This window comes from Neofelis nebulosa, chromosome 6, assembly GCF_028018385.1.
Source record: "Neofelis nebulosa isolate mNeoNeb1 chromosome 6, mNeoNeb1.pri, whole genome shotgun sequence".
Lineage (NCBI taxonomy): Eukaryota > Metazoa > Chordata > Mammalia > Carnivora > Felidae > Neofelis > Neofelis nebulosa.
Genome location: NC_080787.1, coordinates 87,682,886 through 87,708,270, shown reverse-complemented (window position 1 = coordinate 87,708,270; position 25,385 = coordinate 87,682,886). Strand labels below are relative to the sequence as shown.

Here is a 25,385-nt window from a genome sequence, read left to right as displayed (position 1 = left end):
CAGCTACTGTAATGGGATACAAGTATTTCAGGCACTGGAGGAGAGCAACAAACTGTCACCTGGGCAAGATCATCTTAGACCCTTGGAAAGATGGATGGCAAAGGAACATTAATATTTCTTTTTTCCTATAGACCACTCCTAGAGCCTTCTTCAATAAAAATCCTCTTGTGTATCTTTCCCAAACTAATAAGCACTTAAATTTAATTGATTTCTGGGTCTGTAAGTTCCTATAAGGAAGCTCTGGCCACCGTTTGATTGCCATTCATCTTAAAATTACCAAAAAGTCTATCAAAAGAGAAGGTGATAATCCTAGTCCCTATACTTCCCAGTAAAATTCTTGTAAACACCTTTAATTATCTGTTTAATCCATATTTCCACTGCTGTAGCAGAGTGATTCTCTGGAATGGATGAAGGTTATCTGGCTGATGGTGTACATAAGACAGAGTGGAGTAACTGTCCTCAAACATTACCTACAAAAACAATGACTAGACTGAAGTATTCAAACTGAATTGAGAAACCTGAGACCTACCAGATGGCTAGGAGGCCACACTGGGGCAATGTCAACTTGTGATCTTGGATGATATAGATTCCACTTTAGGAGCTCCAATAATTATAAATGGCTCCATCCTTTTAGGGACATCAAGAGTACTTTTGGGATTATAGGTCTTGTGTGGAAGCCAAGTATTACCTTATTTCTTTCCCATAAAATTATTATTGTCCTCTTAAGAGTAATCACAAGAGGTCTCCAAGTTAAAAAACACTCCCAGTGGGTAATGTAACCCTTAAATGACTGCATTGTATCTCCAAAATGAGCTACACTTAGTTGCTTGGGGAGCCTTCTAGAGGGATAACTGATTTGCTACTTATACCAATGTCATAGTTTTCCCTACAATCTGAGTCATAGTAGGAAAAATTAGAATTAGAAAATTGTATTAGACAAGGTGATATAAGTGCTTGCTTCAGCAGCACATATACCAAAATTGGAATGATACAGCAAAGATTAGCATAGCCCCTGCACAAGGATGACACACAAATTCATGGAGGAAAAAGTGACACAAAATTTCCCTTCGATATTAGTTGAGGTGATCAAAGATACCACCTCAGTCCTGGAATGTATTCAGGTTAACCTTAACTCAGTGGCCAGGCTTGTTATAGATGATATTGGCCATAAATTTTCTTCTTGCAGGGCAAGGTAGAGTCTGTGTGATCGCTGATATATCCCACTATACCTGGATTAGTGCCTTGATCCAGATGGGAAGGTCAAGGTGGAAACTTAAGGAGAAATACACCTGGATTTCTAAGGTAGATAGAGATGGTTTATAAGATTTGTTCACATGATTGGGTCTGGAACACTTGATGTTAATATTGAATATTGCCTTATCCTGCTGCTCAGAGTCCTACTGATAGTAACCTTAATTAAATATAGTATGAGACAAATTTAACAGATTTGGTCCTAATCTCTATGAGTCATTGATCAATGCACCTGACAGAGTGGTGTACTAGTAGAAAACTTTTCCAGTAGTCAAAAGAGTGTTGAATCAAGGGGTAAGTATAGTTGGAAGACAATTCTCCGTGGGTCCTGCATGTTTACAGTTCAATACAACAAAGATATTGTTTCTCTTTAGGGCAAAGATCAGTCAGGTTTACTGCCCATTATAAAAGATTCATTATTCCTATGGTTGGAATTCTACTCCTCTTATATAACCACCATGTGTGAGCAGACATTTCACCCATTTAGCATTGCCCTGTGGGACACCAGCATAAAATGCCGATACTCTGACTACTACCATTGCTGTGAGTAATAAAATTCTTTGTGTCTTATTCAGAGGTGTCATGTCTTCTGCCATCACCCATGAAACTGTAGCAAGCTAACTTGGCACATAGGTAGGGTAAAGTTTCAGACCCTTCTAAGTTCTTGACAGCTGTATGACCAGTGCCTACTAATTATGATTTCAGTTACATTAAGAAGAGTGAATTTTAGCCTATAGATCTTGTAGCTAACATTTTCCAAGGATACTAGACTTTAAAATAGTTAAGTAAATAAATGAATGTGGTTATCTAGAAGGTTATTCTGTATGTCCTGGGGGAAATCTGGTTTCCATTAAGAAGATTTATGTTAATAATTTGGAGAAATTTATACAAAATATGGAAAATACCCAATGACACAAATTGTTCTTTGATGTTTGCAGATAGTTTGAAGTCTATGGATTTTTTATTTGAGAACCCTTGCTCTAAAAGAACCTACTCCTCTGGAGTAGAGGATGAGTATGCTTCTTCTGGGCCAAGCTTCTGGCATCTCCTAGGAATAATCCAAACAGGTTACAATATCTTCTCACTGAATTCTAGGAAATACAACATACTGATAATCAGAACACTAGAATGCTTGAAGAATCTATATTGTTATATAGATGGGTATGTATATATTGGTATATTATAGATACGGAGTCATATGACTCAGATAAATTCCAAGAAATAGAAAATCGTTACCCATTTGGAGTGAGTTATATAACCATCCCTCTAGCATGAGTTGTTTAGTGAAACATAGCAAAGAATGGTCGGACAAACCTTAAGGAAACGTCTTCCTATAATTCCTTATTCTTACAACAAAATGGATCGACACTTGTAATGTTAAAGTTCCCTTCAGAAATTGTGAGGTAAAGATGTACTTGGGAAAAAGTATTTAAAATTTTCTTCTTTGCGGGTATTAGAAAAAGGTACTCAGAGTAGGAAAAGGTTATTAGCTTGCTATTAGTCAATCCCTGCTGAGCACAGTAGAACATAAAATAGGAATAAAGAAAGGAAGTCAGCTCTCCAATCCCAGCTGCAGGCTGATGAATCAGTTAGTGATTAATTGTTGCTACTAGTAATTGAAATAATCATATTTCAGAAAGAGGGGAAAAAAGCATTTGATCTCTAAAATGCTTTTGCCTAAAAATGTAATTGCTGCAATATTATTGGATGTCTTAAAAAGAGACATAAAACTCTTAATGTAAAACTAAAATGACCATGATTCCCAAGATTGACCTAACATCTGGCATTAGGTTTTGAAAACCCTCCTCTGACTGTCAAAACACTAGCCTTCTTATTTTCTTATATACATTTCTTTTAAGTAAAGTTTGCTTTATAGAGAAGACAGCATAATGTAGAATGCAAAACAATAACAAACTAATACACATTGTCTTAATTCCAGTAAAGCCAGTGAGTTCACATTTACTCCCCCCAAAATGGTGCTTATATTTTTAAAGTAACGTTAATGTCTTAATCAACAGACTTTATCATGTTCCAAATTCTAAATGTGTATGGCCCTATGCCAAGGATCTGGGGAGTCACTGCCTTCAAGTAGTTTACTCCTTAATTGTGAAGATATAGCATGTACTTAAAGTGTTACCAATCAGTATGGTGCAGATGAGTGCTATAGAAAGATTTCATGAAGTTATAAATTTGCATTTGGTGAGTACTTAACAAATTCAGGCCTTCTAGAAAGTGTTTTTTTTTTTCAAAACTAATCTCCACAATCATCCTGAGATGAAAGTATCATATCTATTTTATTTTATTTTACTTTATTTTATTTTATTAAGTTTCTTTATTTATTTTGAGAGAGAGAGAGAAAGAGAGAGAGAGAAAGAGAGAAAGCAAGGGAAAGACAAAGAGAGGAAGAGAGAGAGAATCCCAAGCAGGCTCCACACTGTCAGCAAGTCAGAAGTCAGAAGTCTTCCTGAGGAAATGACACTTGAGTAGATAAGGAAGTTAGCCAACCAAATGGGTAACAGTGATGGGCCATGAATATCAGAGAAAACTTCATTCCCAAACACTTCCTAATATGTTGTAAGCGACATATCCAAAATCAAATTCACCATCCCACCTATATTGGTATCATTATAGAAAGCCCTTCTGACTACCTCTTCTTTTGTCTGTATTACCATTTACCTTTAAAAATCAATTCATGGAGCGCCTAGGTGGGACAGTTGGTTAAACCTCTCATTTAGGCTCAGGTCATGATCTCATGGTCTGTGAGTTCAAGCCCTGCATCAGGCTCTGTGCTGACAGCTCAGAGCCTGGAGCCTGCTTCAGATTCTGTGTCTTTCTCTCTCTCTTCCCCTCCCCCACTCATTCTCTCTCTCTCTCTCTCTCTCTCTCTCTCTCTCTCTCTCTCTCTCTCTCCTTTCCCTCAAAAATAAAGAAACATTAATTTTTTTTTAAATCAATTCAGAAGCCATCTTCTCCACAAAGACCTACCTAACCTCTTTCCCCTGACCTACCATTCTCTTCTAGGTCATGACGGTCACATGCATTTTCCTTTTGGAAGAGCAACAAATAAATGATGTGGCTTTTTTTCCCTCTGGCCTAATCCTCACACCGTTAAACTTAAAGCTCGTTTTGACCTCTGTAACCTCATAATATTCATCTTTCGGCGAAATGGCAGTGCTTTCTTGCCTCTAGTTACACTGCGCCCACCATCCTTTCTTTCATCCTTCTATTTAATCTCCCACTGGATCCCAGCTTAAGCACATCACCAAAATTTAGATTAAATCAAGAAAAAAGTTTTTGACCAATGGCTGCCTAATCTGTCACTGAAAAGTAGCAACAACATAAAGCTTTTATCAACCAGAAAATGTACCGTGCTCCCTTTGGGAAGGCAAACAAGACAGCAGACACAGAAGCCTCGCTCAAAGGAGGAAAAAGAAACTGAAGGATTTTAAGAGTAACACCTGTCAAATGGAGCAGTAATGTGTACTGTTTGACAAAATAGGCTGGTGACTGTCAAAATAAATAATAAACCTTCCAGCTCTGACTAATGACTGAACTACACTGGAAGACTTGAGGGAAGCATCCAACAAAATGCAAAATTGAGAGGAAAATTGGAACGGTCGGCACAGCCTCCTAGCAGCTCAATTTGAAATAATTTTGGAAGAACTCAAACCATTCACCAGGTTTCATGGCAGAGGGGGAAGTTCCAACAACTCTTCTGACCGAGCATTCCACTTTCGTTAGGAAATCACATCTCTTCCGATGGAGTGCCAAGAAGTTGCTCTCTGCTTTTTCAATACAGAAACAATCCTGCCGTGACTGTGGCATTCTCTGTGCAGACTTTCAGCTGACTGCCAATAATATCATCAGGAAGAGCAGCCAGAGCTGGACCCCTTTGTATGCAGAGTGGGGGCAAACAGCAGAAAAGGCAGGGATCCAAAGAAACTCCATTTTAATACCTTTTCACTCGCATTGCTTCCCACTCAAAGCACCGATTTTCCTTTTCCCATAGCTCCTTAGAGGGGTCATCTTATTTTCCCTTTCCAGCAAGCAAGATTTTCTAACATGATTATGAAGAAAACTGCCCGAGTGCCTGCTCATAATGTTCTGACCCTTACCAGGGGCAGTTTCATTTCAACAAATTGTTTCTTTAGAGACCCCAAAAAGCCTTGATAAGTTCCTGCTCTAAAATTCAATAATAAATCACAAGTGGAAGAATATATCGTTAGTGGAGGAATTTTAAGCATCTCAAAAATATAGTTCCGCAAAAGCTGTCTTGCTTCAGAAATTATCCACTTATGTGTCAAGTTCTAAGTGGCAGAGGTGAGGACTGGTTTGTCCCTCTGCATGACTCCTTTAATTGTGCTTTTGTTCTCAGGAGAAGCTATTCTTTGGGCTCCCTAAGTCAAGGTGCTAGAGAAAAGAGAAAAAACACTAAACAGAATATCTGTTTCTAAGGAGAGGCCCGTCTAGATATCATTTAGCCTACCGTAACATGGCTTGCTTTCTCACTTTATTTTATTTATTTATGTTCTTTCATTATTTATTTCTCCTTCATCTGTTTGATGCATTATATTGTCTTGACTCTGTTCCAAATATGTTTTTCACAAGGATTTGATTCTGTCATAAGTAAACAATTTTGAGACGCAAAATAAGCAAAATATCAAACCAAAAAACATACATTTAATATTTGTTCATTTCTAACCAAACATAACTGCAAAAATTTGTAATTACAAAAAAACATCCTAACCCTTTTGTTTGTTGGTTGGTTTTAAGCATGTCTTGGAGAGTTGTTCTAGTCTAAAACTGCATTTCTACATAATTTTGATTGCAATATTGAATAAAGCAAAAAAATCAGGACATATTCAGATTGCATAATGGACATCTGAACTCAGGACCATTCCAGATATATGGGTAGCAAGTAGCTGTCTACATGTGTCATAACACATAAAAAGTTGGTTCCTTCAAATATCCATGACTCATAAATGGACAGGAATTAGGATGCCCTTGCTTCCTACCCAGTGATTTCAACATTCTAGGATAATTTGATTCACCAGCACATTTGGTTGATCCACCCTACTCTGATAGAGGATGATCCAACCCAGTCACCATCATGTCCAATGTATCCTGTACTTCTTGTAGCAATTATTCTGCTTGGCAGGACACTCTTCTCTAAAGCCTTCTCTGCTCATTATTCTTGCTGCCTCTGCAGGGTCAGTAATGTGTCTGCCAGTAAAGTGTTGTCTCCTTCCATTTCCTATTCCCATAACCACAAGGAGTAGAAGCAGTTCCCCGGTTGAGGAAAGAGCATTTGTCCATTAATAACCACACTAGTCTAGCAGCCAAATCCCTTGTTGATGCTCTGGTCATTTTTAACGTGGACTACTATAACCACATTCTGTGCTGTCTCCAAGGCTTTATTCTTCATTCCAGTTTAAAATGATCTGCATTCTGCAGATCGAATCATTTTCTAGATGGATTTAACTTATCCCCATGGGAAGGAAGAGCCTGGGCTTGGCAATGTTGCATATAGGGTGCATGGTGTGGAATGGGGAGACATGTGTCTACATTTAAATACACAGTATGATGAAGGAGACCCAGCTTCATACTTTGTTGTTTTAGGTTGGGGGATGGGGTGGGTATTTCAAGTTTTTTTTGCTTTTTGTTTTTTGCATTCCAGGAATCAGGAAATTGCAAATCTTATTACAAATTTATGGACTACATTTGACAAATTGTAGAAATTTGCTCTGCTTGTGTCTCACTTTATTATAAAGTATTGAAAAATATTTTGTGTAACTTTTGCAGGCTGAAAATGTCACCAAGGAGTACTGCCATGCCATTGTTTATGAACTTCTACTTTGAGGAAGCCAAATCAACAGAGAGAATTTTTAAGTTCCCTGAGCAATAGGTATATTGTCCAACATAATCTTCAGATAAGAGTAAAACTAAGGAATGTAAGATAATTATAGAGAAAGAATAACTGTTTGCTACCCTTGGAAACTCTGTTTAATTTCCTAGTATCCTAGACATTTTGAGGGCTTAAGTTTAGGAATTACTGAAGCCCTATAGGAAAGAGTTAATTCATTACCAAAAGGTGAGCCATTTCCTGTCTGCTCAATTGTAGAATCAGACTAAGTACTATTTTATCAAAGGAACATTGGCTGTCACCCAGCGTTAATCATTTTCAGAACAATTATGATTTACTTTAGACACAAGGCTGATGGATCTCTATTTCCAGATTCCATTTTGGCAACTTTGAGCCTTACCTCATATGTAAGATTATTGCTGAAAACAGTGCTTGTCCAAATTGTCCTCCTTCATTCCTTTTTGTCTATCTTAAAAAAAAAATACAATTAATTACATTTCAGCTAGCAAGCCTATGTGACTGCCAATGCTAACTCAAACATTGTTTGCATATAATCCTACACAGATGTGGAGCCAATAGGGAGCTGGATGACTGTGTGCTTTTACACATCTTTTAGTTAAATTAAAAATCCAAAAGCTAAATCTTGTGTTCTGGGACAGCATGTGAATTTGACATTTCCTGGAGGTTATTAGAACCATAAACCAATGACTAGACTATATTCATCCATTTAAGTGGTTTGTGACTGAGAGAGACTAAATATTTACAAGGTCTTTCATCGTTGGACCCAATATAATGATTTCATCATTTTAATAGCTCTTTGCTCAAATGTGGTGGCATCCCACTTAAATTTTAGAGACATGCATTTCAAATAGTTTTGGTCTCATTAACCATTTGAGTAAGGCCCAAGAGTGACAAAATACACAGCAAGAGTTCAAGGCGTTGAAATCATGATTTTACTTTTGATTTATGTCCTCCCTCCTGATTCGTGCACGATTTACCAAACTTTCCTCAAAATGTTCAGATAAGAGGAGATATTTGTACACACACATTTGGTCAGAAGAAAATCACTAACCGATCTCAGGCATCGGCTTATAAATGCAGGGCTGTGCACACAAATGTGAATGAGCCAGGACAAAACCATCACAGCCACTATAGAAGCAATTGAAGCAATGTGCCCCACTGACAGCTGCCTAAGTGACTTTGTCGTGTATAGGAAAACACAGGATTATCCCACAAAATCCATCATCTAGTCATTTGCCCTTCCTTTTAAGAGTTATAAAAATGCCTGAATGTTCTTTCTCTCAATATTTCCCTATCTATGTTCCTAAATCTTGCTGTTTTCTGGAAATAAAAATGAGTCAGTTATATTGGCTAATAATTATTTCCCCTCTTTCCTCTCATATATGCTGAAAACTTAATCTGGTTTATTTTCAACATAGAAATGTAGGAACAACATTAACTAGGTCCTTTTGCATTTGCCTCTATTAATCACAGGTTTTCCCTTATATTAATACTCATTCTTTTGCATGAAAGAAAAATAAAACATACCGACTGACATAGACATTATCAAAATAAATTTATGGTTACCTCCCCTAAAGTGCACAAAGGATATGATCTATTAGAACTTTTGTACTAAGACTTTTGGAATGCTCTGTTCATAGTAGTTGACCTCAACAATTATTTCATAAATCATTAACCTAAAGCACCTATCAAGAATGTTTTATAATACCTTGGTTGGATCATCTGTCAAGCAGTAGTTTTATGTCATGATGAGGTTAGAGTCAAAATGAAAGAAGTAAGGGATAAGAGGGTTTTTTTTTTGTTGTTTATAATATGCTGATCTTTAATGAATGTTCAAAGAAAGTCATATACATGCAAAAGGGTGGTTTTTCTTTTTACCCCATAGCAGAGGGAAACACATACACGCTCACATGTGATTAAATGTAATGTGTATAAAACAAATGCCATAATATGCTGGAAAGATATTAAGCTGTAAGTAAAACAAAACAAATATTTAAAACAAAGAGAAAGCTCTCAGTGATGTGTTGGCTTTAATACTCAATTTCCTTATCTGTTATATGGGAACAACATCTGCTGTGTAATACTTTACAAACTTATGGAAAGTATAAAATGAAACAATGTGCTTGAAATAACTATAAAAATAAAAATCAACACGTAAGAAAATTATATTAATTCACCGATAGTGTTGGCAAGTGAGGATGCATGAACAAGACCGTGTCTGCCTTCTAAGAGCTCTCCTGCATTGGAAGAATCAGACCCATAAAATGTAATGGGTAAAACAGTAGGGAGTGCTGAGCTGGCTCGGAACACACCAGAAATCTATGTAAAAGAGACGACATTTAGACTTGATATTGGAGGTAAATAAAGGGCTCTTCAAGTGGAGAAGAACGACAACAATATTTCAAGCTGAGGGAACAATATATATACATACAGATAGGCGGGAAAACTCACAATGCGTTCATCAAGCTCATGGCTGAGATGGGGGAACAGGAAGGCAGTGAGGGAACAGTTCTTGAAGAAAAAACTGATACATCAGTGTCATTTACGTGTTAATTTCATGAGTCAAGCATTCATTGCCTAACTGATGGAAAGCTCTTGGATTTTTTTAAGTGAAAAATGTATGATATGATGCATATTTTTTAAAAAAATAATCTCAAATTAATAGGCCACATGGACCTATTATGGAAAGAATTGGTAGACAGACTAGAGAGAAAAAAAATGGCTAGGCAGTTATTCAGAAAGAAAAGATAAACAGGGGTGCATGGGTGGCTCAGTTGGTTGAATGACTGATTCTTAATTATGACTTGGGTCATGATCCCAGGGTCGTGGGATTGAGCCCTGTGTCAGGCTCTGCACTGAACGTGGAGCCTGCTTGAGATTCTCTCTCTCTCTCTCTCTCTCTCTCTCTCTCTCTTTCTTTCTCTCCCCCTCTCTCTCTCCCTCTCCTTCTGCCCTTCCTTCCTGCTCTCATAGGCACTCTCTTTCTCTAAAATAAAAGCATTTAAAAAAAGAAAAAAAAAGAAAACATTAGCAATCTATGTTAATTTGGTTTGTTTTGCAAAAGATGAAGGAGAGATAAGTTGAGCAACAGAAATGTGGTAGAATTAGTAAGATCCGGGAACCACCTAGCGGTGGGTAGTAAAGGAGAGGTAGTGATATATTGGTGTATTAGGGATAGCTGATATGTGAAATGGGTGTAATTCTCTAAGCACTTACTTAAAACTCTACCAGTATGAAAGGTGTCCACTGCTCTAGTGTAGTTCTCCATGATGTTTGCCAATAAGTGGCGTATTCCCTATCTGACCCCTCTTCCCCCCAGCACATAAGACATTTAAAAAATATGTAGTGCAGATGTAGCTGGCAATCCCTTCCCTTCAGTAATTTCTGAGATGAGATATGGAAGATTTAGGGAAAATCCCACTGTGCCTACCCCTTCTTATCCTGAACAGCACTCAGTTAAATCCTGGGATTTCGGCAGGGGTCTTTCCTACATGATTGGTGGAGTGGTTGTGAATCACCATGACATGCATCACCCGAGGGTGTCCTTTTTCACCCAGTTCACTGATATACTTTGCTCAAGGGTGCAAATGTTCTTGATAGAAACTTACTTAACTCATCTCTTTCCCCGTGTTTGATGCATGGCCTTAAAATGCCTGCATCATTGCTGTCTGGACATCTTACACTCTAACCTCCAATGAGGCAGGAATTGAGCCTAATTAATTCCCATCTATAACATTCATCCCTGCCTCCTAAAAATATGGACATTTAATAAATGTTTTGGTGATAATGGAATAATTTATCTCTTCTAGGGTGCATCCCTTTCAACTGAAGCAAGAACAGCATACATTGTACTGGTTTAGGGAGGATAAATGTAATTCCATGACAATTAAAAATGATAGGAGGAGTAAAAACCCATCCATCTGCCTAATGGCTAAACTTCAGTGGTGAAGAATTGATAATTCTAGTAGAATTTGTTAGTGGAAGAGTCTTTTATTTTAATACATTTTAGAAACTCAGGGGAGTATGACTACCCCTGTTAATACAGTTGTGTCAAGCCATTTACTTATTTATTTTTTAACGTTTATTTATTTTTGAGACAGAGAGAGACAGAGCATGGACGGGGGAGGGGCAGAGAGAGAGGGAGACACAGAATCGGAAGCAGGTTCCAGGCTCCGAGCCATCAGACCAGAGCCCGATGCGGGGCTCGAACTCACGGACCGCGAGATCGTGACCTGAGCTGAAGTCGGATGCTTAACCGACTGAGCCACCCAGGCGCCCCATGTCAAACCATTTAAAGCAACCTCATTGAACTCAAGAAAAGGACAGGAACTGTGCTTTCACTTTATCACAAAAGAAATTGAGGCATGCAGGTGGCTCAGTCGGTTGAGCATCCAACTCTTGATTTCGGCTCAGGTCATGATCCCATGGTTGTGGAATCAAGGCCCGTGTCAGCGTGGAGCTTGCTTACAATTCTGTCTCTCTCTCTGTCTCCCTCTCCCCCACTTGCAGGCTCTCTCTCAAACAAATGAGAAAGAAATAAGTTCAAACTTTGTTCATATTGTTTCCAATATTGTACACAAACACAGACTTGAAGCCACACATATACATATGTATGCCTCTATATGTGGAATGTGTGTGTATATAGTCATGGAGAGCATATATATGACTTAATATAGGATATATATGAATATCTCTTCCTTGAAAAATAATTATTTTTCTTAATGGTTTACTATTTGAAAAGATTTTTATATTCTATTTTCCAAATTAAAAGCTACTTGTCAACTGAAATAGATATACAGATCAATTAAAATAAACTTTTATTGATACAAACTTAAGAACTACGTCATTTTTATTGTTGTAGTAATTTTTGTATGGGTGTGTTTGTTTTTTATACCTACCCAAATTGAACCATGCAGTTCCTAGAAAACTCTTTCTGGAAACTTGGTTGATTGGTTAAGGTTTCGTTCGATAGTCACATAATCAGCGCTACAAGCTTGGAATAAAAAGAAAAAAATCTAAAAGCAAAGCAAAAGGCAATTTCTCATTCTTACTAGAACACATTTCACAAATCTGTTCTATTTAGGTTAACATGTCTTGTAAAACAACAGGAAAATTAAAAGTGCAGTGTAACTCTATGGCCTAGTCTACTGACTAATTTGTTCTTGTTCAGTTCCCAGAGTGGAGGAAATTGTATTGGTTATTTCAACAACTTAGAAAAACCATTACCTGCATATTTTCAAATCAAGCCTATTAAAGCACATTATTTCAAGTCAAGTCTATTAAAGCTACTATTGTGATTGTACTGTATTTGTCATCAACATATAATACAAATTCAATTTTATTCTTTTGCTCCAGCAGTTGTTGTAGTAGATAGCGAGCTCTAAAAAGAAACAATACAATCAATTCACTAGTTTTTAGTATACATCAGAAATAGAATATTTAAAATTTCATTTATAGAATTTTAAATCATGGAGTTGATTTCATAGACAGTACTCAAATACGTAAGGGACACATTCTTATTTTAGAAAATGTAGTTCTCATTTTATCATTTATATTTATGTCCCAGTAAACTTGCTTTTTCCTTTGATTTAATTTTATCCACTGAAAAATTGCCTCTGATGTGTTTTGCATTTCTCCCCCTTCTCCAGATCTGTCCTTACATGTTTCACAACCAGCAGATTTACTCTGGTGCTGTTAGCAATTTCTGCCACAAGAAAAAGTTATGGGTTTTTTTCCTGTGGCTCCCTTGCAAAGGTTTAAGAGAAACTGAGCTATATTTCAGTTCAAACTGACATTTCTGTCTGGTTAAGTTACTTAGTTATTTCTTTTAAAATTTAATTTTGTGGCTCAAAATAAATAACCATTGTTAGTTTATATTGGCATTTTGAGACAAAGTTTACTATTCCTAATAGTATTTTACTTGAGTTAACATTTTTTATTTATATACTTGATTTTTAAAGGTTTTCTGAATTTATAATTAGATTTATTATGTTGTCGAATAAAATAACTTCAAAAGTGTGTGTATCTAGTTTTATATTGCTAATCAATAGAAAAATAGCATTAGAAACCTAAAGTTTAATTTTCCCCCTGGGGGTCCTCTTTGGATCTACAGGCTGACACTGTGCCCCCTCTGACAGGTAATTTGAATTACTTGGACTTTACTTTTCCTATCTGTGAAGGTAGGCTCGAAAGACTTGCACTTTAATACCTTAAAACTCATGCTTATTAGGAAAAAGATATTGACTCCCTACTATGTTTCAACATTGGCAATACAAATGTTACCCAAATAAAATTAATAATAAGAAGAAGAACTTAGCGAGCACTTTCTGGGTGACAGACATTGTGATGAGAGGCACGTGTCAGTAAGGATACATAGGTTACGCTGTAGCAAAAACAATTGTCAAATCATGGGCCGATGTCCAGTGTGGGTCCCCTAAGCTAATGAAAGCCCCTTCTCAATAAACATTTCCATAATAATTCCAGGAGGGGAAAGAAGTTACAGCAAATTTTAATTGGCTTGTCTTAAAGCTTCTGCATGAGACTCCCTTCTGTCCACCTTTCATGAGCCAAAGCAATTCACAAGGTCATGCCTAACTCCAGAGACAATAGAATGTGTAATCATACCAATGCCTCAAGGAGAAGAAACAGAATATAAGGACTTGAGGGTCTTCTTCAATTCACAAATCAGCTTCCCTAACAAACACCAGGACCGTCTGCCAGCTCTAACAAGCTCTACTCCCTTATCTTCCTTTATTTTTTTGGATGACTTGTAAATGTATGAAATTGTATTGTTTGCTTGTTTTGAAGATTTTGACATGGCTAGATATGGATATATCTATAGCTAGAAGGTGCTGTCTATCAGGGCAAGGACATTGTCCACTTTCCTTTCTTTTCCTCTTCTTTCCTTTCCTTTTTCTTTTTCTTTTCTCTTAACTCTATCACCAATACCTACCTTGGCACCTAACACATAACAAATACATCAATGATAAATACATGGATAAATAAATTGTCTCCACTTTACAAATAAGGAAACTGACTCTTAGCAGTTACATTAACTTAAGAAGACATAGGTATAAAGTAGCAGAGCTGGAATTCAGAGCCCAGGTGTTTAAACACTCCGTTGTATAGCTACTATGCTTGATAATGACATAGGCTAGTAGGAAACACACATGTAATTGTGAGGTAGCATGACAAATAACAAATAACAAATATGTATAAGAGAAACATATATGAATTACTATGGAATTATAGAGGGAGTAAAATCTATCACATGTAGCATTTTGAAGGTGATGAAAAATAGTAGAAAGGAAGATTTTATGGAGGAATACTATGCTGGATTTTGACTGAGATCTTGGAGATGTGTTTACTATTTTAGGTAAAATTACTTCTTTGACTTTCTGCTATAACGCAGGCATGTGTTAGCCACTAAGGATATAAAAGTACCCAAGGCAGAAAAAGCCTTTGCCCTTCTAGTGCCTCTAATCTCATGAGATATGTGCCAGTCACACACATACTGACAAAAATCATCCTTCAGTGAGGGACTAGCAGTCTTAGCTACAGCTTTTGGAAGAATAGGTGTGGGTGAGAAAGAGGAGTTTTCACCGGAGTGAAATGAGCAGATTGACAGGATCACAACCTGCAGAAAGGTCTTTGAGGGCCATGTACACCAGAGGCTGCCCCAGCACGTGACCATGGAGCCAGATGATACAGGGCCTGAGTCTCTTCTTCCCTCTTTACTAAAGCATCCCCCACGATAGTCTTCCACATTGCTTTTCTGGCAGAATCAGAGGAAAAAAAAAAAAGCTTGTCATAAGACAGACTTATGGCAAGAATCCAGAAAGAAACTACTTAAACTATCAGTCTTCTGCACTTAAAAGGCTATGAAATTTGACTCCTCCTAAATAAATGGGGGAAATATCATCTTATCAACAACATACATTGATTACCTACTGAGTTCAGGGCATGTTGGCTGAATTTTGGTTAAGGGACAGTGGATGATATGGGAATGGTAGATAATGATACATTTTAGACATTCTCAGCCCAAAATAAGCAGTAAAGGCACTAAGTCTGTTGACACTCAGAGGAAAGAGAGACATCTATGGGATACAGTGGATACTGGGATGAGGCCAAAACAGCGGCACTTTCCAGGCAAGTGGGAGAAAGAGTTACCAAAGTGAGGAATTATATCATTGAGGATTATGCTTGGCTGCCTATAATAGAAAACCCCAAAGTAACAGTATCTTTAAAAGAGATAGGTTTTATTTATCTCTTACTAAAAAGCCCATAAATGCATAGTACAGTATGACCTGATATTTTCCCAGGATCCTCTTTTCATTCTGTCATTGATTCTGAGGGGACAAAAAAAATGATTGCATACTCAAAGGAATAATGGCTGAGAGTTAAATAAAGGAACTATTTACAGAAGTGTGAAATAGGTTAGGAGCAACAAAAGAGAATGTTGAAGGTCCCAAGGACTAGCAAGGGGTTTGGGCGGGGGTGTGGGGGGCAACACTATTCTCAGACTGTTTCAAGGAGTTTTAGTTGTGGCCATTAGGGAAAGGAGGTGTTGATCTAGAGAGGAAACCCAACTACCGCGAAACCTCAGCTCAGCAGAGAGGAGGCAAAGGAAATAAAGTAGTAATCAATTTCCCATTGCCCTCCATTTCATTACTTCTCACTGGCCAAACACAACTAGAAGCTACAGGTGCAAGGGGGCCCAGGATATACTTCTCAGAGCACACAACAGGGTAAAAAGAGTAAAGAACTGAACTGGAAGAAGAAACAGAAAAATCAGCACAATTCATCCCTCAGCATTGTACCCCTTAGAATATGTTCTTGTCTGGCTTTTCCATTTTGGGCAACTTGCATCATAAACACACTTGGTGTCCCATGATTAGGCAATTGGGGTTTATTTACCAAAACCCAGGTATACACCAGGAGCTACTTTTCAAATGGAGAATAATCACTGGCAGAATAGGGCATGGATCTAATGTAAAACCCAAGTGGTCTCCATTGTTATTCTCATGTTCAGATGCGGCAGAGATCTCATAAAATATCTCTGTATACCACAGTCCCCTTCATCATTGTGCCTGCTGGGTTATATAAGGTCCATATGTCAGGATGATTGCACTATAGCCTAGGCCTGCTGTGTAGCCTTCTCTTGCTTTGGGCCTTATTCAAAACTGCAGCCTTATACGCTACCTGGTAAATATATTAAAATAACATGCCTGGGGCGCCTGGGTGGCTCAGTCAGTTAAGTGTTCGAATTCAGTGCAGGTCATGTTCTTGCTGTCCGTGAGTTCCAGCCCCACGTCGGGCTCTGTGCTGACAGCTCAAAGCCTGGAGCCTGCTTTGAATTCTGTGTCTCCCTCTATCTCTACCCCTTCCCCGCTCATGCTCTGTCTCTCTCTCACTTTCAAAAATAAACAAACATTAAAAAATAACATGCCCAGATATTTTATATATTTGCACCAAATTTTACAGAAGTAAATGAAGCATTTCTGCCTTTTTTTCTCTTTGGAGGGTAGTAACAAGTGCAGCACCTTGTCTTTTACTTTAGGAAAGTATCCCCAGACATGCCTTCCTGACATGGACTCGGCAGGCCTTCATGTATCTCACTAAAGCAACTATGGTGCTTGTAACTTCCTTCTGACCGGCTTCAGTTAGCATAAGGCAATGAATCAGTGTGTAGGCTATGGAATGCCACAAGTAAACAACAAAGTTTCCTCCATGTGAGATTAAGACAGAAAGCAAAAGATTTGTCATAGAACTAAAAACAAAAAAGGTAAATAGTGCTGCTGTCCCTGATACATGAATGCACACTGTCTCTGATTATGTTAAGTAGCTGGCAGATAAGACAATGTTTTTAGGGTAATAGCATAGCATACCAAGGTCAACGTTACTTTTCATTTGCTCCAGTGAACATATCATATCCAGAACATCTGATTAAGGTTGTTATAATCAACAGTCATTCTCCACGATCCTTCTAATTTTTGTAGTAGTCAAGCAGGAAAGTCAAATGGGTATAAAATAGAAACATTTACTCTGTTATCTCTTAAGTTCTTAATGGTGTTGGGAGTATCCACCAAGAATGTGGTATTGCTTTTGATTGAGCATCACATCTTGAGGGGAGGATCCCATAAGAGGAAGTTGTATGGAACAGTTCTATAATAATTAGCCACTGCTATAGAATTCCTTGGCTAATTAGAGTAATTGTGCCCACTATATCTCTGAAGGTTACCTGCCAACACTTGACCCCTGCCACTCTGGGACCCCTAATTCCACTGCAGCAGACCTCACTGTCTGCTCTAGCCTCATTCCATCGTATAGAGAACCAGTTAGTGTATGTTTGCTTCAAATATTTCAGGACTAGGGACTTAACAGGAGAAACAATCCCAGAGAATTTGGGGTAACATTGACTGTGCCAAGACTTTGTCTTTCACCTAATCTCCACTAGTCCCTGTTCCGTTCAGAGCCAGTATCTAATAATCACCTATGGTCTGGTTATTTGCTTTTTTTCAGTCACATTATTAAGGGATTAAGCCTCCAGAGAGGACTTGGAGGGAGACTCACAGTAAAGAGCTGAGGCCCTTTCCAAGAGTCTTTCCTCAAAAAGGGCTGACCTTCCTGCCAATTAAGTCATTCTGGTCCATGAGATCATTTAGGTTTAGGATTGAGTAAGAGGCCATGAACCCCACTACACTACTTCAAGTCTTGTTTTTGCTCAGCAGACCTGGAATTTTTCCGCTTACCTAAGTCAAACAGCAATTAGGAGGCCGCTCAGCTACTTCATTCCCAGAGCCCTGGGAATAATTAGCCACTGCTCTAGACCTCTGTGGCTAATTATGGTAATTGTGCCCACTCTATCTCTAAAGGTTACGTGCAAACACCTGACCTCTACCACTCTGGGGTCCCATCTTTTCCACCAGGGAGCCTAATTCCATTGCAGCAGAGCTCACTGTCTTCTCTAGCCTACAGAGTACAACCCCGTTTCATGAATTCCAGTGATCCCCTCAGCGACGTATTCCTTAATGCCTTAGTGAAGACAATTTCCTGCCAGACGACAACTGTCTTGGTATAATAGCAGTCTTCTCCTGGATGAGGCCCCAGTTTATCTCTCTGTGCTATGCTTGGACTTAATTCTCATTTGGGACATGGAGTCAATGAGGGACATTGGGAGTGCATACCAAAGAGAATCAATGCCTTCTTATGAAGTATCTGCCCCAGGTAACATCATTTGAAGTTTTGTTTTGTTTTGTTTTCTTTTGTTTTGTTTTGTTTTGTTTTGTTGTGGCTTTAATTCTTAATGTGGGAGAAGACTGGTTCTCTTAGACAGGAATAAGTAGTTGGGAGAGGCAGAATGGTAGGAGGGGTTACTCCATTAGAAAGGTATGTTCAGACAGGGGTACATCAGTGGCTCAGTTGATTAAGCGTCCAACTCTTGATGTCACCTCAGGTCTTGGTCTCAGGGTCATGAGTTCAAGCCCTGCACTGGCTGGGAAGCCTACTTTTAAAAAAAGGAAGAATATTTGGACAGATTCGAGGATTCAAATTCTCAGCCTTATCTGTGTCTGTTTGACCCCAAGGCATATCTGGGGGACCTGTTTTTTTCTAACCACCCCTCTTAACTTACCATAAGAGACCTGGTGGGAATGTGCACTGGAGTTTTGCAAGTCTGCAACTTTCACCATCAGGCTTTATCCCTGTTCACATAGTGTCTAAATACTGATTAGAGTTTTGAAACATACTGGCCCTCCAGGATGTTAGTGAAAATGAATGTGCTATGGTTTAAGATAGACTTGAGTTCAAATCCTTCTTCTTTTAGAATGGCTAGCTGTCTAACTAGTTACTTAACTATCTGGGCCTCGTTGGTTTTAATGTTAAAATTAGAGCACTGTTTTTTATCCATGGTAAGTGTAAGGAGTAAATGAGAGGACCCATGTAATGTTTCTCATGAAAGTAGTGCCCTATGAATTCCTGAACTCTCCCCCATTCCATCCTTCCCTTTATTTTCCTTTTTCTCCTTTCTTTTACTTCCTTCAGTGTGACTTCACAGACCACTACTGCTGCAGTCCCCGACCTACCTCAAGAATTCACAACTTTCTAAATTCCCTGCCTTATAAAAAATATATAAAAATGTTGGAGACACCATTGTATGTCCTTGTGGTATCACCAAACAGGGAAAACATTATTAGAGAAACTATTAAGAAAGCATTGTGAACATCTTGGGAAACCAATAAAACTCAAATATTTATGCAAAAATTTGTTACATTAGCTAAGTAAACAAAGTGAAAACAAGTTTTGAGACCATAAATAGTGCAGATTTTAATTCTGTTAATTTTAAGGACACTATTTCCAAAATATAAATAGGAATTGGAAATCTCTAAGAATTTCAATAATTGACTTTATGGTCCGTGCCCTTTGGCTAATGCTAAATCTGATAGGTGGGTTATTTTTTTAACTTTCTGTTCATATTTCCTCATTAATCATTTGAAAAGAATTAACATTGCAACAGGGGAAAGATCTTTTCTTTTTTTCTTATTCTTATTTACTATACTAACAGCCATTTGTTTGATTTCAGTTTTATTCAGTGATTCCAAATTGGTCAATAAAATGCTAATGATTACCAACATACTATATTTCTCACTTGGAGATCATCATTTAATTCTAACGAATGCCAGTTGGATACTTGTTAAAACAGCAGGAACTAATTCATATATTCAAGTGAAATAAATAAAGTTTGATTGCATATTTGTTCCACTCAGCTTTGATAACTGGCACTGTTAGAGGTTCTTCATATAAATTACCTTGAAAATGCCTGATAACCAGGTCTCACTGACAGAAACTGACATGTCAAAAGTGTTCTGTGCCTAAATATCATTGTTTTATGTCTACTATAGATGGACTCTAGACCTTGGAACTCACAATCTGAAATTCTAGGGAAGCTCTGTGAGACCTGACAAGGCCCCATAACAGAGACCTCCAAGAGATTATGCATAACTCAGTCTTTTCCAAAGGGTCTCTCTGTGCATAAGCCTACCCGCTCCCAATTCAGAAATTCTCCTAAGATAAAGGATAATCCTAGAATTTCCCAAGGTGACTTGAGGGAAATGTTTAATGTTTACTTTGAAATAGACTCCCATAGGGCCTCTACTTTCAAGATTCTTTTGATTTCTTGGAGAAATCTACACTTCCAGAAGTTCACCCTTAAATCTATTTCTAGTCAATCATTTCTCAAGGTTTGCTTTCAGAAAATACGACCACTCTCATTTGTGATAAATTCATGTCGCTAACATCCCAATATAATTTCCTATCTGCTCTTTGCATAAGATCAGTCTATGTATTTACCCTACAGGATCTTATTTTTGTAGCTCCATTTTACAATAGCCAAGGAGGTATGGGAAATGGAGTTTACTTGCTTATCTTGATGTTTTGCCAACTATGACGTAAGAAACACACGTGAAGGTAATTTTTTTTTAATTTACTTTTTAAAATTTTGTGTGATTTCATTACCAGTAATCAGGATCACAGTAGAGTTGAAAATTTAAGTAAATGTAAATGTAAAATGTCAAGAATCTATTGTTCATAATTGAAGAGAACAGTAAAGAAAGTAAGGATGCCCTATAAATAATTTTAATAAGTTGAATAAGGACATCTAGTGATTCTCTGGCTACTGATTACTTGCTGGCTACACTTGCCAAATACCTCTCTTCATGTGTCCTCCTTCAATATCTCTCATATTCAGAGAGAGCACATTTTTGAAGCAGGTCCTTTAAGACAGATTTCACATTTAGCAATCCTTCTTCTTAGAGACTTTGTGTGTTTGTTAGAGATCCAATAGTCTCTGATGTCTGGATGAAAACAAAACAAAACAAAATACAGTAAGTGTACAGAACTTTACACAGGGCTCTTCTTGACAAAGTAGAAAGAGGACATGAAGATTTCACTGTTGCCTGAAAAAAAAGACTTTAATACTTCTTTATTGTACATATAAATTTTCCACTACTATTAATAGTTTCTGATTAAAATCTTGACTCTATTTTTAAATTCCAAAGTGCCAGTGTCAACAATATTATTACATTCATATTCTTAACGTGCACAATACTTTATCTCAACTGACGTGACTGACCAGATCATACCGATGAGTCTATGCAAATTCCCAGTTGGTGGATGGTTTATATCAGTTGCTAACTAATTAACCATGTCTTCAGTTATTCAGTTATAAAATGGTTGTTTAATATGTATTTGTGTACAGAGTCATTATGACTTGTATTTTTGGCATATTTGAATGCGAGAGCAGTGAACTATCCTTAATACAGAATTTTTTTTAATTTTATTTTTTTATTTTAGGGAGAGTGAGAGCACGAGCAGGACAGAAGGGAAGAGGGAGAGAGAGTGAGTCTCGCACTCAGTGTGGAGCCTGATGCAGGGCTTGATCTCACGACCCTGAGATCATGACCTGAGCCAAAATCAAGAGTTGAATGCTCAACCCACTGAGCCACCCAGCTGCTCCAATACAAGTCTTAACAACAGGGATGATTCTGAAATAGTATTGAATCAGAAACAATCAAAGTTTTTAAATGAGAAAAAAAGTGAGCACAAGCACGATTAAGGTGTATATGAAAAAGAACCCCAAGAGAAAAGTTAAAAGGCTAAAATCTGAAAAGCAAATGTTTAAAAAAAAAGGCAACAGCTAACTAGCAGATATATATTGAGTACCTGGTGTGTGCAGAACACCATGCTTGACCTCAGTTCAGTAATAAGTTCTTTACCGTTTTGTGTAGACATGCCCCAAAGATAGTCATTTATAAATGCATAAGCAATTTCATTGTTATTCTGTGTAATGGAGAAGAGAGAAAAATAAAATCACTTTTTACGTGATGCTCCCGATAATGAAAAGTTAAAAGTAAGTGATCTTTTAATGCTTCTTATTTGTACAACCCACAGAAGTTCTTAGAGGCTGAACTGTGTATCACACAGTATTTATGCACCCACTATATGCTGAAAGCAGCTCTATGGTTTAAAATATCTGCTATTGGGGCTCCTGGGTGGCTCAGTCGGTTAAGCGTCCGACTTCGGCTCAAGTCATGACCTCACAGTTTGTGGGTTCGAGCCCCGCACCAGGCTCTGTGCTGACAGCTCAGAGCCTGGAGCCTGCTTCAGATTCTGTGTCTCCCTCTCTCTCTGCCCCTCCCCTGCTCATGCTCTGTCTCTGTCTCTCTCAGAAATAAATAAAAAACATTAAAACATTTTTTTAAATATCTGCCATTAATTGAGTACCTACTATGCGAAGTGGCAGTGTTTAGTGCTTCATGTTTATTAGCAATGATAGAGACCATTTATATGTGCCCCTATTTTGCAGCAAATGACTCCAAAGTTCAGAGAATTAACCAAGTTACCTGAGCTCACACAGCTGATGAGGGAGCGGGGCAAACCGGGAAACTCTGTAACCCTTCACTTGATGTTATTTCTGCTAAATTCTAGAGCCATCCTCAGAGGCATTGTGACATTAAGAATAAAAAGACACCTTCAGAGTCTCGTGTGAATCCTTAAATTGTAATCTTACCACACATGCAATAAACGTATCCACACTTGGAGTTGTTCAAGTACGTCCCAACACATGGAAATGTACTCTTTTTCATTTCTTCAAACACAAATCATCATGTTAATGTAACAGGAAAATTGCTAACTGTACCCCATTTTCTCTATACACATCTTTTTTTTCTCCCCTAAGATCTAAGAGCACCTCTGAAACAGTAGTTTATTGGTGTTTAAAATCTTAATGATGAGAGTGAGTCACTGATGAGTAGGAATGACTCTCAGTTAGTTGCAGTTCATAATTTCTTATCTGTCTTTTATTCCCATTCCAAAGACTTTATACACATTTAAAAACCCAGTTCACTTAAGACAATTTATTAGAGGTTAAAATCACTTGGGCTAAAACTAGACCAGACAATATTAAAGGTGCTAAAGAGTATAAATAACCACAAAATGTTGATGTTGTAATTACAGAAACTTCATATATAATTCATATAATTATAGGAATTTCAAAGTGGCCTTGAAAATAACATATGGCCAGTTTTCATGGGAAAAATTTAGTTTTAATTCTCTAAATCTATGGAATGTCTATTATGTTCCAGGCCATGAATAGGTAGAGGTGAATAAATAAAATATGTACAGTCCCCAATCACAGAGCTTGCAGGCATGAAACAGACATCCACAAGTAAGTATGTAATTACAGAATATTATAGTGCAAGGAAGAAAAGGAGAGAATGCTAATAATAATAATTATTATTATAATAATGTAAGAGCCATTGTAGGTTGAGAAATCATAGAAAAATTAGTAGAAAATAGTATTTCAGGTAAGCACTTGAGAAAAAGTTAGAATACACAGGTGAAAAATGGTAAGTGGAGTGGCCTAGGCAGACCCTATGTGGCAGTGTGTTTGGCACATTTAAGGAATTGAAATTATCTGTCAGAGCCTGTGACCCAGGCAGATGCTGGAGCAAGGTGATATTATTTCAATAAGAAAAGGCCAGATTCCATAGACCTTAGGCCTAGCATATTAAGGATTTGTATATTATACTAAGGGAAAGATATTAAGGTTTTTAATGTTTTTTTTTAACGTTTTATTTATTTTTGAGACAGGGAGAGACAGAGCACGAACAGGGGAGGGTCAGAGAGAGGGAGACACAGAATCTGAAACAGGCTCCAGGCTCTGTGCTGTCAGCACAGAGCCCGACGCGGGGCTCGAACCCACGGACCGCGAGATCATGACCTGAGCCGAAGTCGGCCACTTAACCGACTGAGCCACCCAGGCGCCCCAATATTAAGGTTTTTAAACATGGGATTGAGATAATTTGATTTAGATCACAGAATCTAATTACCCACAGGATTTAATTAAAACAACATTACAAGTGTGCATAACAATATATGGATTGTGTTGTTTGTCCATAAGTTTCATATTTGTCTTTAACTTCCTCCTATCTCTTACCCATTGGTCAGCACAGAGGGGCGTAATAAAGGTTTGATTCTGCATAACGATTAATCAGACCTGATACTTACGGTTCCTTTGATGTTTAATCTCTCTGTGATTAAAACACTCTCATCAAGCTTCCCTCTCTACTCCCTGATTCTCCCCCTAAAGGTGTCATTTGGATATTTCCAAGGTACTGGCCAGCTGGGTGATTTCATGGGAGTAGGAAACGGAGAAGGAAGTGTGGTGACTTTCAGATTCTCCTCTTTCTCCAGCCTTCTCCTTCCCTCCCTCTCTTCTACACTATATTCTCCACTCCCCAAATCATCAGAAAAAGCCAGGTTTTCATGTTACTTCAGTTCTGTCAAATCTTCTTAACACCAGGAAGAGGCACTCAGTGCCATTACATGGAAAAACTTTTCCTTAATAATAGGAACACTAGGGGTGCCTGGGTAGCTCAGTTGGTTAAGCGACTGACTTTTGTTCAGGTCATGATCTCACAGTTCCTGAGTTTGAGCTTAGGGCTCTGTGCTGACAGCTCAGAACCTGGAGCTTGCTTCCGATTCTATGTCTTCCTCTCTCTCTGCCTCTCCCCCTGCTTGCAGATTGCCTCTCTCTCTCAAAAATAAATAAACATTAAAAAAAATTTTTTTTAAGTAATAGGAAACACTGAGTTCTAATCCCTTGCCTCTTGTAAAAATAAAGTGGAGGTGGAAGAATTCAGATTATTCTCTCTCAACAAAATTCACTACCAAGAGATAGTCTCCCTGCAAAATACCCTCATGGAAGAAGGGTACGTATACCATATTTCTCAGTCTTCATTCTGCAACAAATTCCATTTACACAGACCCCTCCCTAGATCTTGAGGCAGACAGGTGTTTCCAGAACACTAAGACAAAAAATCATATAATCAGAAAGGCAAAAGAGAAAAGCTCTTTAATAATTTTTAAAGTACTACATGCAGTTGAAGAACCTGTAGAGATTGTTTAGAACAGAGATGAAGGTGGTTTGCCCTAAAATGGAGGCAGAGGATTAGTGAGATATGAAGAGAAGGAACAGTGAGACACAGTGATAGGTAAGGGGAGAAAGTATCTAAAAACTAAACTAAAAACTGTAATGCACTCCCCAATTCTTCAAAATGTAAATATATTTTGAGGGGTTGAAAAATATTCGAATTATAATCCACCATATCAGAAAGAACAAGCATCTTCTTATCATTCAAACATATAAGGAAATTTTCTTATATTTCTTAAGAACTTTGAAAGGACTGCCTTC

General features: G+C 37.8%; 1 long non-coding RNA gene and 1 pseudogene across 1 annotated transcript; one reads left to right on the top strand and one right to left on the bottom strand.

The window, feature by feature from the left end:
- The first annotated feature begins 950 nt into the window (after positions 1 to 950).
- Positions 951 to 1,064, top strand: LOC131515562 (U6 spliceosomal RNA; annotated as a pseudogene).
- Positions 1,065 to 7,513: 6,449 nt separating this feature from the next.
- LOC131513475 (uncharacterized) lies at positions 7,514 to 20,982 on the bottom strand. The gene is made up of 3 exons (XR_009262601.1): positions 20,840 to 20,982; positions 12,034 to 12,128; positions 7,514 to 7,583 (listed from the first exon to the last, which is right to left on the bottom strand). It is a non-coding gene; the product is annotated as an uncharacterized LOC131513475 (long non-coding RNA).
- Positions 20,983 to 25,385: the final 4,403 nt, after the last annotated feature.